Genomic DNA, 15,306 nt, shown 5'->3' on the forward strand with positions numbered 1-15,306 from the left:
TGGCCACGTCCGCAGGCAGAGGAAGGCCAGTTGACGTCAGCTCATCCCCTGCCTGAAAACGGGTCTGGACGTAGGCATCCCTGCTGGTGCAAGATGATGCAGGGACAGGATCGGGGACAGGATTGCACACAGGCACCTCCGCGGCCGCCTGTGCTGCCTCCTGTCCCTGGTCCTGCACTGCACCACTAGCACCAGTGGGATCCCCACCTCCAGACCCCGTCTCTGGTGCTTGCGCGGCCCCCTCCTCCACCAAACCCCCCACCAACCTGTATGACTCTGTGCCATCTTCCGCTGTTGGGCCCTGTGGGGTCCCAGCTGCCCCTTCTGCTGCCGAGGAGTCCAACTGCAACCTCCGCCTCTTGGACCTCCCCCCGGCAGCTGCGGCTTGGGACGCGGCACCGGACTCCTCACTCCCCGACGAGATGACAACACGGGAGGGGAGCCGGGCCTTGCGTCTCCGGCTGGCGGTCGGATCCCCGCCGCTGTGCTCCACAGCACCTTCTCCGCCCTCTTCATCAGTTGACGCTGCAGACAGGGAGAAACAAAACACAGGCATCAGGGCACTGTACAATGGACACATACACGCATGACAGTTGCACATGAGTGGCATTGGCAAACCTCAGACATGTCATCACAATCACCAACACACATGTCATTGCAACTGGCACACATGAGCCATACCACAGCCATATCGCAACTGCCAGCACCATCCCTACACATACAACAGAATCAGCAGCCAAAGGGGAGCCAGACATCACATGCAACACAGGAAGTACACCACACATGTACACACACCAACACACTTGCATGCATGTCTACACCTCTGCCAAGTGTCGCACTGTTCAGACGGGCATCCATGTCACATCTGTCAATCAGGCTTCCACATACCGCTGTCACATGCATCCATGTTGCATCACTGTTGCACCCTTGTCAAATACACACACATGCACATGTACACAGTGCTCATACATGCAGCCGAAAACAACATACATGCCTGACATCACGGACATGTCTACTTACATACACATTCATCCAAACATGTGTGCACGCACAACTGCATTTGCCATGCAAGCCCACACACACAAGCACCATCCATGTCTCACACATTACAGCCCTCGCATGTGTCAGCCCCACGGCCCTGTACACCCCCACCCATACTCGACCCCATACAAACAGATGTGCAACCGGCACAATGGGGAATCATCACCACACGCACTGCTCACAACCAGGATGCATGTACACTCACCGCTCGACTCCAGACGGGTCTGCTTCTCTAGGACCTGGACGTGGAGCGCTGGGGATATGCATTCCAGGACCCCCATCTGTTCTTCCGACAAGTGGCCCCGGCGCCCCTTGGCATCCGCTGCCTTCAAGAGGCGCCGGGCCTTGTTCAGGGTCCTGGACCTGAAGTCCTCCCAGCGCTTCCTGACATGTTGTAAGTCCCGGACTGCCACCCCCTCCGCGTTGATGGCAGTCACGATGTCAGTCCAGATCCGAGTCCGTCCTTCCTTGTCGGCGCGGGAACTTCCAAAGAGGGCATCATACTGCCCCAGGACTTGCTCCACCAGGACACCAACTTCGGTGGCACTGAAGCTGGTGCCCCTCTGCCTCTCTGGCCGGGGGTTGTCAGTGGTCACAGATGGTGTTTGCCCCGACATGACAACCCCAGAGGCAGGAGTGGGTGGGCAACTGGGTCCTGGGGCTGGGCTGTGGAGCGATGGAATTCCAGTCGGGAGTCTTCGGTTCCAGCAGGGGTGGTCACAGCAACAGCACCCCTGGCTGATGTGCAGGCAGCAAATGGCAGTGCACGTGGGCAGCAGGCAGTCAGGCAGCAGCAGATAGCAGGTGGGAGCATGCTTGGGGCTCTGGGGGGCAGTAGTTCGGCCTTCTGGGCAGGAGCGTGGTCTTCCGTGTGCTTACGCGTGGCCAGCTTGGTACGGAGTGATTTGGCACGTGAAAATCCTGCACGTCAGCGTGAAAACCGAGGAAAGGCCCTTAGCGCGTAAGCGCGTCAGCACGCATACGCAATTCTATTGGACCAAAGGCCCTCAGCGCGTAAGCGCGTCTGTGACGTGACCCGCACGGGTGTTTCCCACACAGCACGTGATGACAGAGCACACGTGGAAAGACTGCACGTCAGAGTCGCATCGCGTGTGATTGGTGGAAATGGCCGTACACGCAGAAGTGACAAAGCGTGTAATTGGTGGAAATGGGCGTACACGCAGAAGTCACAAAGCGTGTAATTGGTGGAAATGGGCATACACGCAGAAGTCACAAAGCGTGTAATTGGTGGAAATGGCCCTAGCGCGTACACGCCGCGTAAGTGACGTTGGACGTGTGGGCCTGTATAAAAGGTACGCGTAGAACACCAATTCCTTGTACGCGCTTTTCGTGCAGAGCGAGTGGGTGAATTCTGTACTTCTTGTCGGTTCACATGCGATTTACTTCACGGCGTTTCAAGTTCGTATTCCCTGTTACCTCTGACAGATTTTTCTCTTTTTTCTTTTTTACTGCTTTACGTGGGCCTGTTCCCTCAAAGAGTGTTCCCTTCTACTGTTGTCCTGTCTCCTCAGGCAGCGTACAAATCTTCTTTTGGCGGGGGTGTTGCCAACCAAACGCGCTCCTTTTTCACGCTCTTTTACCTGGCAGACGGTGAGTCACGCACGTATCTAACATCTGTGCTTGCCCCGTGTGTAGCCTACCCCTTCAGAGGTCATTCTAGGCTGAGGGTGACACGCATACGTTCATTCTTGTGTTACTGGGTGCCACAGGGTAGTGCAGGTTTTTCTTTCTGCACACGTGGTGTAGGAGGGGTTGCGTGCACGTCATCTCCCTTTTTTGGGGCTCCTGTGCGTAGCGTGACCCGTCATCTTTCCCCAGGGGTTACAATCAGCCTTGCAAGAGCACTAGGGTACAATTACCATCTGGTACCCAACCCCTTTGACCCCCAATTGCCCAGGACAATATTTGACAGCCACTCCCATACGGACATCAACATCAGTGCCATGGTTGGGAGGCGAGGATTCCGTAAGGGTGGCAAAGGTGGAAGAGCCACAAGTGGTGGCCGTGGTGGATCCGGTAGGGGACGTGGTCGTTACTTGCAGGGTGAGCCTGTCCCCCCATGTGTGGAGGACCAGTCAAGGGCACCCATAATCCCCCCCCTCCCGTTGAGGCTGATGTGGCTGACACCATCCATGCTCAGCCCTTGTTGGACCAGCCCATTGTGGCACCAGACCTGGCTGACTCCATTGCTGACTTCCAGGTCAGCAGGCCTATGACACGTGCGCTGGTGCACGTTGATGTCACCATGCCACGTGCATCTGGGGCAGCAAGGTCATCTGCTGCACCAAGTAGGCAGGGCGGAGAGGCTGCAGGGGCAGCTGCGGCTCCATCCACCACAGCCCTCATACACCCAGCCAGGACACTGTCGGTCCTAGTCCATGCTGCTGATATTCCCCCTGACACCATCACACTAGAGCCAATGCCTGCACCAACTCCCATGCTGAGTGTGCAATCCCACACTCCTGATACAGAGTCCACCAGGGCTCCTGCCCCTAGTGTCCAGAGCGGCGCAGGACACTCAGGATCACCACCACCTTCCAAGCGGAAGAGGAAGAGTGCTCGTCCGGCACAGGCTGATGCCCCAGACACGGCTACACAGTCCGGCCCGTCCAGGAAGCCCAGCTTCACGGATGACGAACTGAATGCACTTGTCGAGTATGTGTCCGCACATGACAACGAGATGGTCATTGTTGCAGGATCCAAGACCACACCTGCACAACGCCAGGCACACTGGCAGACCGTTGCGGACATCGTAAGTGCCCTTGGAATCGTGAGGCGCACAGCCAATGATTGCTATAAGCGCTGGAATGACCTAAAGCGCAGGGCAAAGAGTAAGCTGGCCTCAAGTCATGCCGCAACTCTAGTGACTGGAGGTGGGTCTCCAGTAGTAGACATGGAACTCACTCCACATGAGTCAGTCGCTGGGACCTACGTCACGGAGGAACAGATCCAAGGCATGGGAGATCTCCCTGATTACGAGGCATTGTCCGGTGAGTGCACATGCATGTGTGTGTCATCCATGTGCATGGTGTGTGTGAGGGCTTCTGTTTGTGTGCCAGGTCAGAGTGTGTGCGCCTGAGTCGTATGGGTCATCCATGTGCTTCATGCAATACATCCTGCGCAGCTGCATTTGGCCATAGCTGTATCCCTTCTGCCAACAGTAGACATGTAGTCCAACTGCACGCCAGTTGCCCTTGAAGTGTCACCTTGCCACAACATTGTTGCAAAATTTAGCACTGTTCATTTAGTCAGATATTTTCCATTCCACCACTTTTACTAGGCATGTCGCAGTCCTCTAGTCACATGTCTGCCATGGCTATGGTAAAGTTGAGTGACTTTGTTACCTGGATATCATTTGTTCAAACATGTCCCTGTGCAATTGCACCATTTCGGACTGGCAGCTCCAGGTGAAGAATCTGCCCTGTTAGAATTAGAAAAGCTATTACATGCGGGAACTGGACAGTATGCATAGGTGCTGCCCTCCTCTCCATCTTCACTCAATAGCAATGGTACATGCCATCTGTGTGATGGCATGTGTGTTTCACCTGCCAATCACAGGCCAATGTGTGATGCCACTGCCAGGCAGCATGCAGAAAATGTGTTCATCTTCAATCTTGGTGTCATCAGTGTGTGCCATTTGCCTGCCCTTCATACGCAGTGAGGGTGCATGCATGGGAGGGTTTTAGTCATGTGGGACATGTGTCAAACAAGTACTGTTTCTCTTGCTTCTCAGCCCTCATTGTGTTCCATGGTGCTAATGCCTGTTTCCATTTCTTTGTTTTTATGTCTTTGCAGGGGAAGACGCACCTGATACTGCTGGGGTTGTGGAGATGGTGCTGACCCAGGAGGGGCCCGAGGGCCGACCAACCACCAGTGAGGGACGTGGTGTGGTGGTGGGTGAGAACCCACAAGTGCTGCAGGTCCTGCTCTCAAGGGGTGTCTCTGGCTGCACCTCCCCCGAGCTGGACTCAGGTGTTGATTCGGATGAGACCTACGTGCCTTCGCAGGTGAGTGTTCCAGGGAGGGATTCTGTTCTGTCTCACCCACCTGCACCAGGGTCAGAACCCTCAATGGGGATGTCAGTGTTGGCAGCTACGCCTTTGGTGGTTACGGATGCAGGGTCACACTCCGCGACATCTGATCCGGTTCCTGGGCCAGCAGATCAGAGGGGGAATGCAGTCCTGCAGCCTCAGGCAGTGTCGGCACAGCAAGGCGCAGTTCGCCTTGCCCCAGACAGGTGTGGTGCCCGCCGACGTGGTGGCCGTACGGCACCTGGCAATACTGCATGGGAGCAATCCATTTACGGTATGGCAACCCAACAGGCAGCATCATCCGAGATGATGTCTCAGGCCATGGATAGGGTGGCCACTTCCATTGTCCCCCCTGAAAGGCTGATGGAGCGACTAGAGCAGGCAACCGACGCCATCTGCCAGTCACACAGGGAGGACATGTTGGGGTCCAACAGGGACAGGCGGGCGGCACTGGCGACTCTGCAGGAGGCCATCTCCATTGAGTCCCAGGGCCACAGGGAAGCCCTGAGGCAGGAGCTCCTTCACCTCAGGACGACTCTTGTTGAGCTTGAGGCTTCTACACACCAAAAGGACAGAACAGCAGCTGGAGCGTCTCACCCGTACGCTCTCAGCTGAGATGCAGGCAACGAGGGCGGAGGTCCGGGCATCCCGTGAGTTGTTGCATGGGGACCTCCGCACACTCATCCTCCAGAACCAGACCTACCACACCCGCATGCTTGCAGCCATGGAGGAGCAGACTAGGGCCTTGCGTGGGCTGCCTCCCATAGTGCAACCACCTCCGGATGCAGCTGCACAGGGTGATAATAGCGACAGCAGTGATACTCCCACAATAGGGTAGCCGTGTGGGCCATGAGCCCATGGAGGTGTTTTATTTTCCCAGGATCCACGCAGGTGGGTTCTGGTGTGCATCCTGTCCTCGGACCTCCTGGGTGGCCTCCCCAACCCCCCCGGGCCCTTCAATGGCCATTTTTGATTTTTATTTTATTATTTTTTTTTTAATTTTTATTTCTTTTATTCCCAATTTTTTGGGGACGATTTGTTGGCTTCCGTGGTTCCTGTGGGCATACGCTGCATTGTGGCTGGGCACATGCAGGCTTGTAATGTATTTGGTTCAGATGCTTGGGTTTGAGTCACACACACCCCTCCTGCTTCCCATTTCCATGGGCTTGCAAAGGGTGTGCCCAAGTGACAGTGAATTACACAGTGACGTTGGACTCCCATGAGCTGTGTGGGCAGTCTGTAGTCAATACTGTGTATACATTCCTAGTGCATATTGCTGTTGTGTTGTACACTGCATGTTGCATTGATGTGTAACTCATCTTCTGTGTCTACCTCCCAATTTGCAGGTCCCTTCCTCATGTCTACACAAGGACCTCTAGTCTGGAGATGTGGTCCATGTTGGCAGCAGTGCACCTACAACTCTACAGGCGCCAACACTGCACAGTTGGCAGTGGTGGGAGTGCAGGCATTTCCAGGTGGTGAGACTACTAATATTATACATTAGTGATGTCATGTTAATGGTAGTATGTGCTCAAGTTTGTTGTTGGTCCGGCATTACTGTGAGCATTTCAGGTGTTGCAAGTTTCTAATAGAGACACTGTACATTGTGACACTAGTGTCATGTTGTGGGGATTACTTTGTTTACGTGCAAATATCATGACATGGCACGGTGTGTCGTGTGGCGGTGCTGGGGTTGGGTTGGCTGACATGGCACTGTCCTCTTGTTGCATTTTGCAAGTGGGTATTCATTTCAGCTGCTTGAATGTGTAACTTCACAAAACTGCATTGGTGGTGTCAGTGTGGGTAGGAATGCACACATTGTGACACTTCCAGGTGAACAATCTCAGGCTGATATGGTTTTCACGGTTCTTTCTCCAGACATTCAGGATCAGTGTCAGGTTGAGTCATCATTGATTGTCAGATGGAATGTGCCAGGGCAGTGTGCACTCCACAGGGGTGTGATTTCTATGTGAAGTAATTAGCCACTAGCTGTGTACGGGCTGCCTCCCCCCGTGCCCTTTCCCCTCCCATGCGCAGCGGCTGTGCATGTGGTTGGGGATGGGAGGGCACCACCATGTCCACGGCCAGGCCCCGGCGTGTTGCAACGTTGTGCAGGACACATGCTGCCACTATGATCCTGCACACTACTGGGGGAGCGTACAACAGCTGCCCGCCAGAACGGTCAAGGGAGCGAAAGCGTGACTTCAGCACTCCAAATGTGCGCTCCACTATGCCCCGGGTTGTAATGTGGGCTGCGTTATATCTTACCTGGGGTGGCGTGGTGGGGTTCCGAATTGGCGTCATCATGTGGGGGCTGAGAGGGTAGGCACTGTCCCCTGTGGAGGTGGTGATTGGTATCATTGGTGGGGTTGTGACCTTGCTCAGTATCTGACATGCATGCATGTGCAGTGGCATTCATACTCACCAAGCAGCCATGTATCGCCATGCCGGCCAGCTTCTAGGTCCCGGCTTAGGGTGGACATTCGGTAAATGAAGCTGTCGTGGGTTGACCCAGGATAGTTGGCATATAGTGAGGTGATGATTCCCTTGGCATTACATACTACCTGCACGTTGATGGAATGCCAGTGCTTGCGGTTCCTATAGATGTGCTCAGATGCCCTGGGGGGACGTAGAGCCACATGGGTGCAGTCAATGGCACCTAGCACTTTGCGGAATCGTGCCACAGCGTAGAAATCCAGGGCGGCAGCATGCCTTTCTGCAGGGGTTCTGGGCAGGTATATGTGCCTGCGGACTGATGGGCGTGCAGTGATGATGTTCAAGACCTGGTGTAGGCAGCGTGACTGGGTGGCCTGTGATACACCACCCACAATGGCACTTGTCCGCTGAAATGATCCAGTGGCTAAGAAGTGCAGTACATTGAGGACCTTCTCCAGGGGGCTGAGTGCTTGGGAGCACAGGGTGGGTGATGTGAGGTCGTCCTCCCACTCACTGACCAGGTCCAGTATGATGTGTGGTGGAAACCTGTACCTCCCATGCACCTGGTCATCAGGCTTCCCGAAAAGGCTGGTTCTGGGTGTGAATATTCTGGCCCAGACTATCCTCCTCCTCCTCCTTTGGTAGGCCACGCCCACTGCTGCTAGGAACGGTATGTTCATCCTGGGTCAGAGCTAGTTATTTTGTTAGCGCGCAAATTAATGCGTTGCGCGTGTTGTAGGCGAGCGTGTGACCCGCGCACCCCTCCAATCCAGTGGCCAGTACAATAGCGTGTGTAAATTGGCGCGCACACCGGGATACAGGTGCGCTGACGTACTTGCGTGTGTAAGTGTCCGCGTACACCTGATATACACGTACATAGGCCAATCGCGTGTACACGCACTTTTGTCCAATTACACGCGATGAGACTCTGACGTGCTGTCCAATTACACGCGATGAGACTCTGACGTGCAGTCTTTCCACGTGTGCTCTGTCATCACGTGGTGTGTGGGAAACACCCGTGCGGGTCACGTCACAGACGCGCTTACGCGCTGAGGGCCTTTGGTCCAATGGATTCGCGTATGCGTGCTGACGCGCTTACGCGCTAAGGGCCTTTCCTCGGTTTTCACGCTGACGTGCAGGATTTTCACGTGCCAAATCACTCCGTACCAAGCTGGCCACGCGTAAGCACACGGAAGACCACGCTCCTGCCCAGAAGGCCGAACTACTGCCCCCCAGAGCCCCGAGCACGCTCCCACCTGCCATCTGCTGCTGCCTGACTGCCTGCTGGCCACGTGCACTGCCATTTGCTGCCTGCACATCAGCCAGGGGTGCTGTTGCTGTGACCACCCCTGCTGGAACCGAAGACTCCCGACTGGAATTCCATCGCTCCACAGCCCAGCCCCAGGACCCAGTTGCCCACACACTCCTGCCTCTGGGGTTGTCATGTCGGGGCATACACCATCTGTGACCATTGACAACCCCCGGCCAGAGAGGCAGAGGGGCACCAGCTTCAGTGCCACCGAAGTTGGTGTCCTGGTGGAGCAAGTCCTGGGGCAGTATGATGCCCTCTTTGGAAGTTCCTGCGCCGACAAGGAAGGACGGACACGGATCTGGACTGACATCGTGACTGCCATCAACGCGGAGGGGGTGGCAGTCCGGGACTTACAACATGTCAGGAAGCGCTGGGAGGACTTCAGGTCCAGGACCCTGAACAAGGCCCGGCGCCTCTTGAAGGCAGCGGATGGCAAGGGGCGCCGGGGCCACTTGTCGGAAGAACAGATGGGGGTCCTGGAACGCATATCCCCAGCGGTCCACGTCCAGGTCCTAGAGAAGCAGACCCGTCTGGAGTCGAGCGGTGAGTGTACATGAATCCTGGTTGTGAGCAGGGCGTGTGGTGATCATTCGCCATTGTGCTGGTTGCACATCTGTTTGTATGGGGTCGAGTATGGGTGGGGGTGTACAGGGCCGTGGGGCTGACACATGCGAGGGCTGTAATGTGTGAGACATGGATGGTGCTTGTGTGTGTGGGCTTGCATGGCAAATGCAGTTGTGCGTGCACACATGTTTGGATGAATGTGTATGTAAGTAGACTTGTCCGTGATGTCAGGCATGTATGTTGTTTTCGGCTGCATGTATGAGCACTGTGTACATGTGCATGTGTGTGTATTTGTCAAGGGTGTAACAGTGATGCAACATGGATGCATGTGACAGCGGTATGTGGAAGCCTGATTGGCAGATGTGACATGGATGCCCGTCTGAACAGTGCGACACTTGGCAGAGGTGTAGACATGCATGCAAGTGTGGTGGTGTGTGTACATGTGTGGTGCACTTCCTGTGTTGCATGTAATGTCTGGCTCCCCTTTGGCTGCTGACGCTGTTGTATCTGTAGGGATGGTGGTGGCAGTTGCAAAATGGCTGTGGTATGGCTCATGTGTGCCAGTTGCAATGACATGTGTGTTGGGGATTGTGATGACATGTCTGAGGTTTGCCAATGCCACTCATGTGCAACTGTCATGCGTGTATGTGTCCATTGTACAGTGCCCTGATGCCTGTGTTTTGTTTCTCCCTGTCTGCAGCGTCAACTGATGAAGAGGGCGGAGAAGGTGCTGTGGAGCACAGCGGCGGGGATCCGACCGCCAGCCGGAGACGCAAGGCCCGGCTCCCCTCCCGTGTTGTCATCTCGTCGGGGAGTGAGGAGTCCGGTGCCGCGTCCCAGGCCGCAGCTGCCGGGGGGAGGTCCAAGAGGCAGAGGTTGCAGTTGGACTCCTCGGCAGCAGAAGGGGCAGCTGGGACCCCACAGGGCCCAACAGGGGAAGATGGCACGGAGTCATCCAGGTTGGTGGGGGGTTTGGTGGAGGAGGGGGCCGCGCAAGCACCAGAGACGGGGTCTGCAGGTGGGGATCCCACTGGTGCTAGTGGTGCAGTGCAGGACCAGGGACAGGAGGCAGCACAGGCGGCCGCGGAGGTGCCTGTGTGCAATCCTGTCCCCGATCCTGTCCCTGCATCATCTTGCACCAGCAGGGATGCCTACGTCCAGACCCGTTTTCAGGCAGGGGATGAGCTGACGTCAACTGGCCTTCCTCTGCCTGCGGACGTGGCCATCCAGGTCCGGGTTGAGCCTGTCCTGGCTGGTGTGGCGTTGCGTCAACGGGCCATGCGAGGTGACCTGCAGTCTTTTCATGGAGAGACTGCACGTCATCTCGAATGGCTCGTTGACCACGTCAGCCTGCTGGGACAGGTCACCCAGGCCGGATTCCTCCGTCTCATGGGGCTTGCTCCGACCCCCTCCTCAACTGGACCCCCTACGCGCCAGTCGTCCTCTGTGCCATCTTCCCACCCATCAGTCACCTGGGTGCCCTGTGGAGCTGCCTCTGACGGTGCGGCCAGGCTGGTGGAGGAGGCATCCCTGCCACAGTCGGGAGTCGGAGGTCCAGCAGGGGTGGCCACATCAACAAGTGCACCCCAGCCGGCGGAGGATGTGCAGGCAGCAGGAGGCAGTGCACGGGCAGAGGCAGAGCAGCAGCAGCAGCAACATGGTGGGAGACATGAAGGCTCGGGGCTTTCCACATCGGAGGGGCAGGCATCGGCCGGAGGGCAGGGGGACCCAGGACAGAGAGTGTCTTCCGTGTGGCAGCGGTTGGGCCACGCCATAGGTGCGGAGCGGCGGCGGGCGGAAGAGGCGCGGCTCACAATGGTCAGGGCGGAGAACTCCATGCGGAGGGCCCTGAGGCGGGCCGAGTGCCTCGAGGCAATCCGCAGGGGGTTGGAGGAGGACACAGCGTCGTCCCTGCGGACCCTCGGGGCCATGGAACTGGACCGCCTCCGGGACATCGAACAGGAGTTCGATGATGCCCTGGCCCGGGACACCACGGAGTGAGCCGCTGGACTGGCCCGCCGCCTTTGTATATAGTTATGTAGTTTTAGGTTTCCTTTCTTTCGAATTATGATTTGGAGTCGACGGACACTGCTCCACTTTTTGTATATAGTTGATTTTTAGGTAGGTTTTTTAGTAGGTTTCCTTTGTTCAGTTGGGCTCATGGACCCTTGGTAGTTTTTTATACGGACATGCATGTTTTTTGTTCTCATTCACATTGTAGTTAGTTTTCTTTCTTTTGCATTCTTAAATTTTTTAATACAATTTTGTTAGCATACTTCACTGTGTGGTATCATCTCATTGGTTTCATGCATGTCATGTTGTGTGTTTTCCCATTATATTGCAACCATTGTGTGTGACGGACATGGGTTCATTAGCTTCATGAACATTGGGGGTGTAACATGTGATTTCCATTTCCATGTGGGTGAATGGGTTACTTGGTAGGGCTTTTTGGATGTGGAGGCTGTCCATTACGCACATGATTGGGGATTGTGAGCACCTGGTGGAGGCTGCCCCTGCACTGCTGGGGGGTGGGGGTGGTGGGACACATGGGTGGGGGCCTGGTGGAGGCTGCCCCTGCACTGCTGGGGGGTGGGGGTGGTGGGAGACATGAGTGGGGGCCTGCTGGAGGCTGCCCCTGGTGGCTGGGGGGGTGGGGGTGGTGGGACACATGAGTGGGGGCCTGCTGGAGGCTGCCCATGGTGGCAGGGGGGTGGGGGTGGTGGGAGACATGAGTGGGGGCCTGGTGGAGGCTGCCCCTGCACTGCTGGGGGGTGGGGGTGGTGGGAGACATGAGTGGGGGCCTGCTGGAGGCTGCCCCTGCACTGCTGGGGGGTGGGGGTGGTGGGACACATGGGTGGGGGGCCTGGTGGAGGCTGCCCCTGCACTGCTGGGGGGTGGGGGTGGTGGGAGACATGAGTGGGGGCCTGCTGGAGGCTGCCCCTGGTGGCTGGGGGGTGGGGGTGGTGGGAGACATGAGTGGGGGCCTGGTGGAGGCTGCCCCTGCACTGCTGGGGGGTGGGGGTGGTGGGAGACATGGGTGGGGGCCTGCTGGAGGCTGCCCCTGCACTGCTGGGGTGTGGGGGTGGTGGGAGACATGAGTGGGGGCCTGCTGGAGGCTGCCCCTGCACTGCTGGGGGGTGGGGGTGGTGGGAGACATGAGTGGGTGCCTGGTGGAGGCTGCCCCTGGTGGCTGGGGGGTGGGGGTGGTGGGAGACATGAGTGGGGGCCTGCTGGAGGCTGCCCCTGGTGGCTGGGGGGTGGGGGTGGTGGGAGACATGAGTGGGGGCCTGCTGGAGGCTGCCCCTGGTGGCTGGGGGGTGGGGGTGGTGGGAGACATGAGTGGGGGCCTGCTGGAGGCTGCCCCTGGTGGCTGGGGGGTGGGGGTGGTGGGACACATGGGTGGGGGCCTGGTGGAGGCTTCCCCTGCACTGCTGGTGGGTGGGGGTGGTGGGAGACATGAGTGGGGGCCTGGTGGAGGCTGCCCATGGTGGCAGGGGGGTGGGGGTGGTGGGAGACATGAGTGGGGGCCTGGTGGAGGCTGCCCCTGCACTGCTGGGGGCTGGGGGTGGTGGGAGACATGAGTGGGTGCCTGCTGGAGGCTGCCCCTGGTGGCTGGGGGGTGGGGGTGGTGGGAGACATGAGTGGGGGCCTGGTGGAGGCTGCCCCTGCACTGCTGGGGGGTGGGGGTGGTGGGAGACATGAGTGGGGGCCTGCTGGAGGCTGCCCCTGGTGGCTGGGGGGTGGGAGGAGACATGAGTGGGGGCCTGGTGGAGGCTGCCCCTGCACTGCTGGGGTGTGGGGGTGGTGGGAGACATGGGTGGGGTGGGGGCCTGCTGGAGGCTGCCCCTGCACTGCTGGGGGGTGGGGGTGGTGGGAGACATGAGTGGGGGCCTGCTGGAGGCTGCCCCTGCACTGCTGGGGGGTGGGGGTGGTAGGAGACATGAGTGGGTGCCTGGTGGAGGCTGCCCCTGGTGGCTGGGGGGTGGGGGTGGTGGGAGACATGAGTGGGGGCCTGCTGGAGGCTGCCCCTGGTGGCTGGGGGGTGGGGGTGGTGGGAGACATGAGTGGGGGCCTGCTGGAGGCTGCCCCTGGTGGCTGGGGGTGGTGGGACACATGGGTGGGGCCTGGTGGAGGCTGCCCCTGCACTGCTGTGGGGTGGGGGTGGTGGGAGACATGAGTGGGGGCCTGGTGGAGGCTGCCCATGGTGGCAGGGGGGTGGGGGTGGGGGTGGTGGGAGACATGCATTGTTGATCAGTAGTGCAAGGTGACATGTGGGTTGGCTGGGGGCATGCCCATGGTGGATGGGCTGCCTGCGGGACATGAGCAGGGGTGCAGGGTAGTCCCCCGTGGTGTGGGCTGCCTGCAGGGGCCGTGGAGGTTGTGGAGCGTACACCTGGGAGGACCCACAAGGCCAATTCACGTGTAGTACTCCCCAGAACCCCTGAAATACACGTACCCTGATGGAATCGCGTGTGGAACTTCCCGCGCACCCATGTAATACACATACCCTGCTCGCACTGGCCCATTCGCGTGTGGAACTTCCCGCGCACCCCTGATATGCACGTACCCTGCAGAATTCGCGTGTGGAACTTCCCGCGCACACCTGAAATACACGTACCCTGCTCGCACTGGGCCAATCGCGTGTGGAACTTCCCGCGCACCCCTGAAACACACGTACCCTGCTCGCACTGGGACTATCGCGTGTGGCACTTCCCGCGCACCCCTGAAATGCACGTACCCTGCAGAATTCGCGTGTGGCACTTCCCGCGCACCCCTGAAATACACGTACCCTGCTCGCACTGGGCCAATCGCGTGTGGAACTTCCCGCGCACCCCTGAAATACACGTACCCTGCTCGCACTGGGACTATCGCGTGTGGAACTTCCCGCGCACCCCTGAAATACACGTACCCTGATGGAATCGCGTGTGGAACTTCCTGCGCACCCATGTAATACACGTACCCTGCTCGCACTGGCCCATTCGCGTGTGGAACTTCCCGCGCACCCCTGAAATGCACGTACCCTGCAGTATTCGCGTGTGGAACTTCCCGCGCACCCCTGAAATACACGTACCCTGCTCGCACTGGGCCAATCGCGTGTGGTACTTCCCGCGCACCCCTGAAATACACGCACCCTGCTCGCACTGGGACTATCGCGTGTGTAACTTCCCGCGCACCCCTGAAATACACGTACCCTGATGGAATCGCGTGTGGAACTTCCCGCACACCCATGTAATACACGTACCCTGCTCGCACTGGCCCATTCGCGTGTGGAACTTCCCGCGCACCCCTGAAATACACGTACCCTGCTCGCACTGGGACTATCGCGTGTGTAACTTCCCGCGCACCCCTGAAATACACGTACCCTGATGGAATCGCGTGTGGAACTTCCCGCGCACCCATGTAATACACGTACCCTGCTCGCACTGGCCCATTCGCGTGTGGAACTTCCCGCGCACCCCTGAAATCCACGTACCCGGCCAAATCGCGTGTGACACTTCCCGCGCACCCCGGTATACACGCACACGTATTTTTTGTCAGCGGGTCCGTGTTTGTGGGTACCCCTTTGCACGTCATTTGTCCTGGAGGGCCACAGTATAGGACATTCATCATGGCAGTATATAGGTGTTATTTGTTGGCGCACCTTTTGGCGCACATTTCTTACAGCCGCAGAGACGCTACCGCCTGCTTTCTTGTGGCGGTCGTGTTTGTGCCTGTGCGCTGGTTTGAGCGTGCGCTTTTTTGCCCTATTCTATTCCATGAATACGTGTTGTAGGCTAGCGTGTGGGCGTTCCGCGCACTTGTGCCCTGTACTTCCCCCGTGACGCCCACGTTTTGGCAAGTTGTTCCCCATTCCGAGTGTTACGCCCGTGTTCCGCCTACTTTTGTTGCGTGCGCCGCGCT

The 15,306-nt window shown here is 58.0% G+C and overlaps 1 protein-coding gene and 1 long non-coding RNA gene across 5 annotated transcripts in view; one reads left to right on the forward strand and one right to left on the reverse strand.

The window, feature by feature from the left end:
- LOC138504385 (uncharacterized) overlaps nt 1–15,306 on the forward strand; it is a 597,102-nt gene that overhangs the window by 514,685 nt on the left and 67,111 nt on the right. The window lies entirely within an intron of this gene.
- The window catches only part of MYO5C (myosin VC), a 1,282,854-nt gene that overhangs the window by 182,032 nt on the left and 1,085,516 nt on the right, over nt 1–15,306 (reverse strand). The gene's annotated exons all lie outside the window — the stretch shown is intronic.

The sequence above is a fragment of the Ambystoma mexicanum genome, chromosome 11 (genome assembly GCF_040938575.1).
Source record: "Ambystoma mexicanum isolate Mex_15411 chromosome 11, UKY_AmexF1_1, whole genome shotgun sequence".
In the NCBI taxonomy this organism is placed as follows: domain Eukaryota; kingdom Metazoa; phylum Chordata; class Amphibia; order Caudata; family Ambystomatidae; genus Ambystoma; species Ambystoma mexicanum.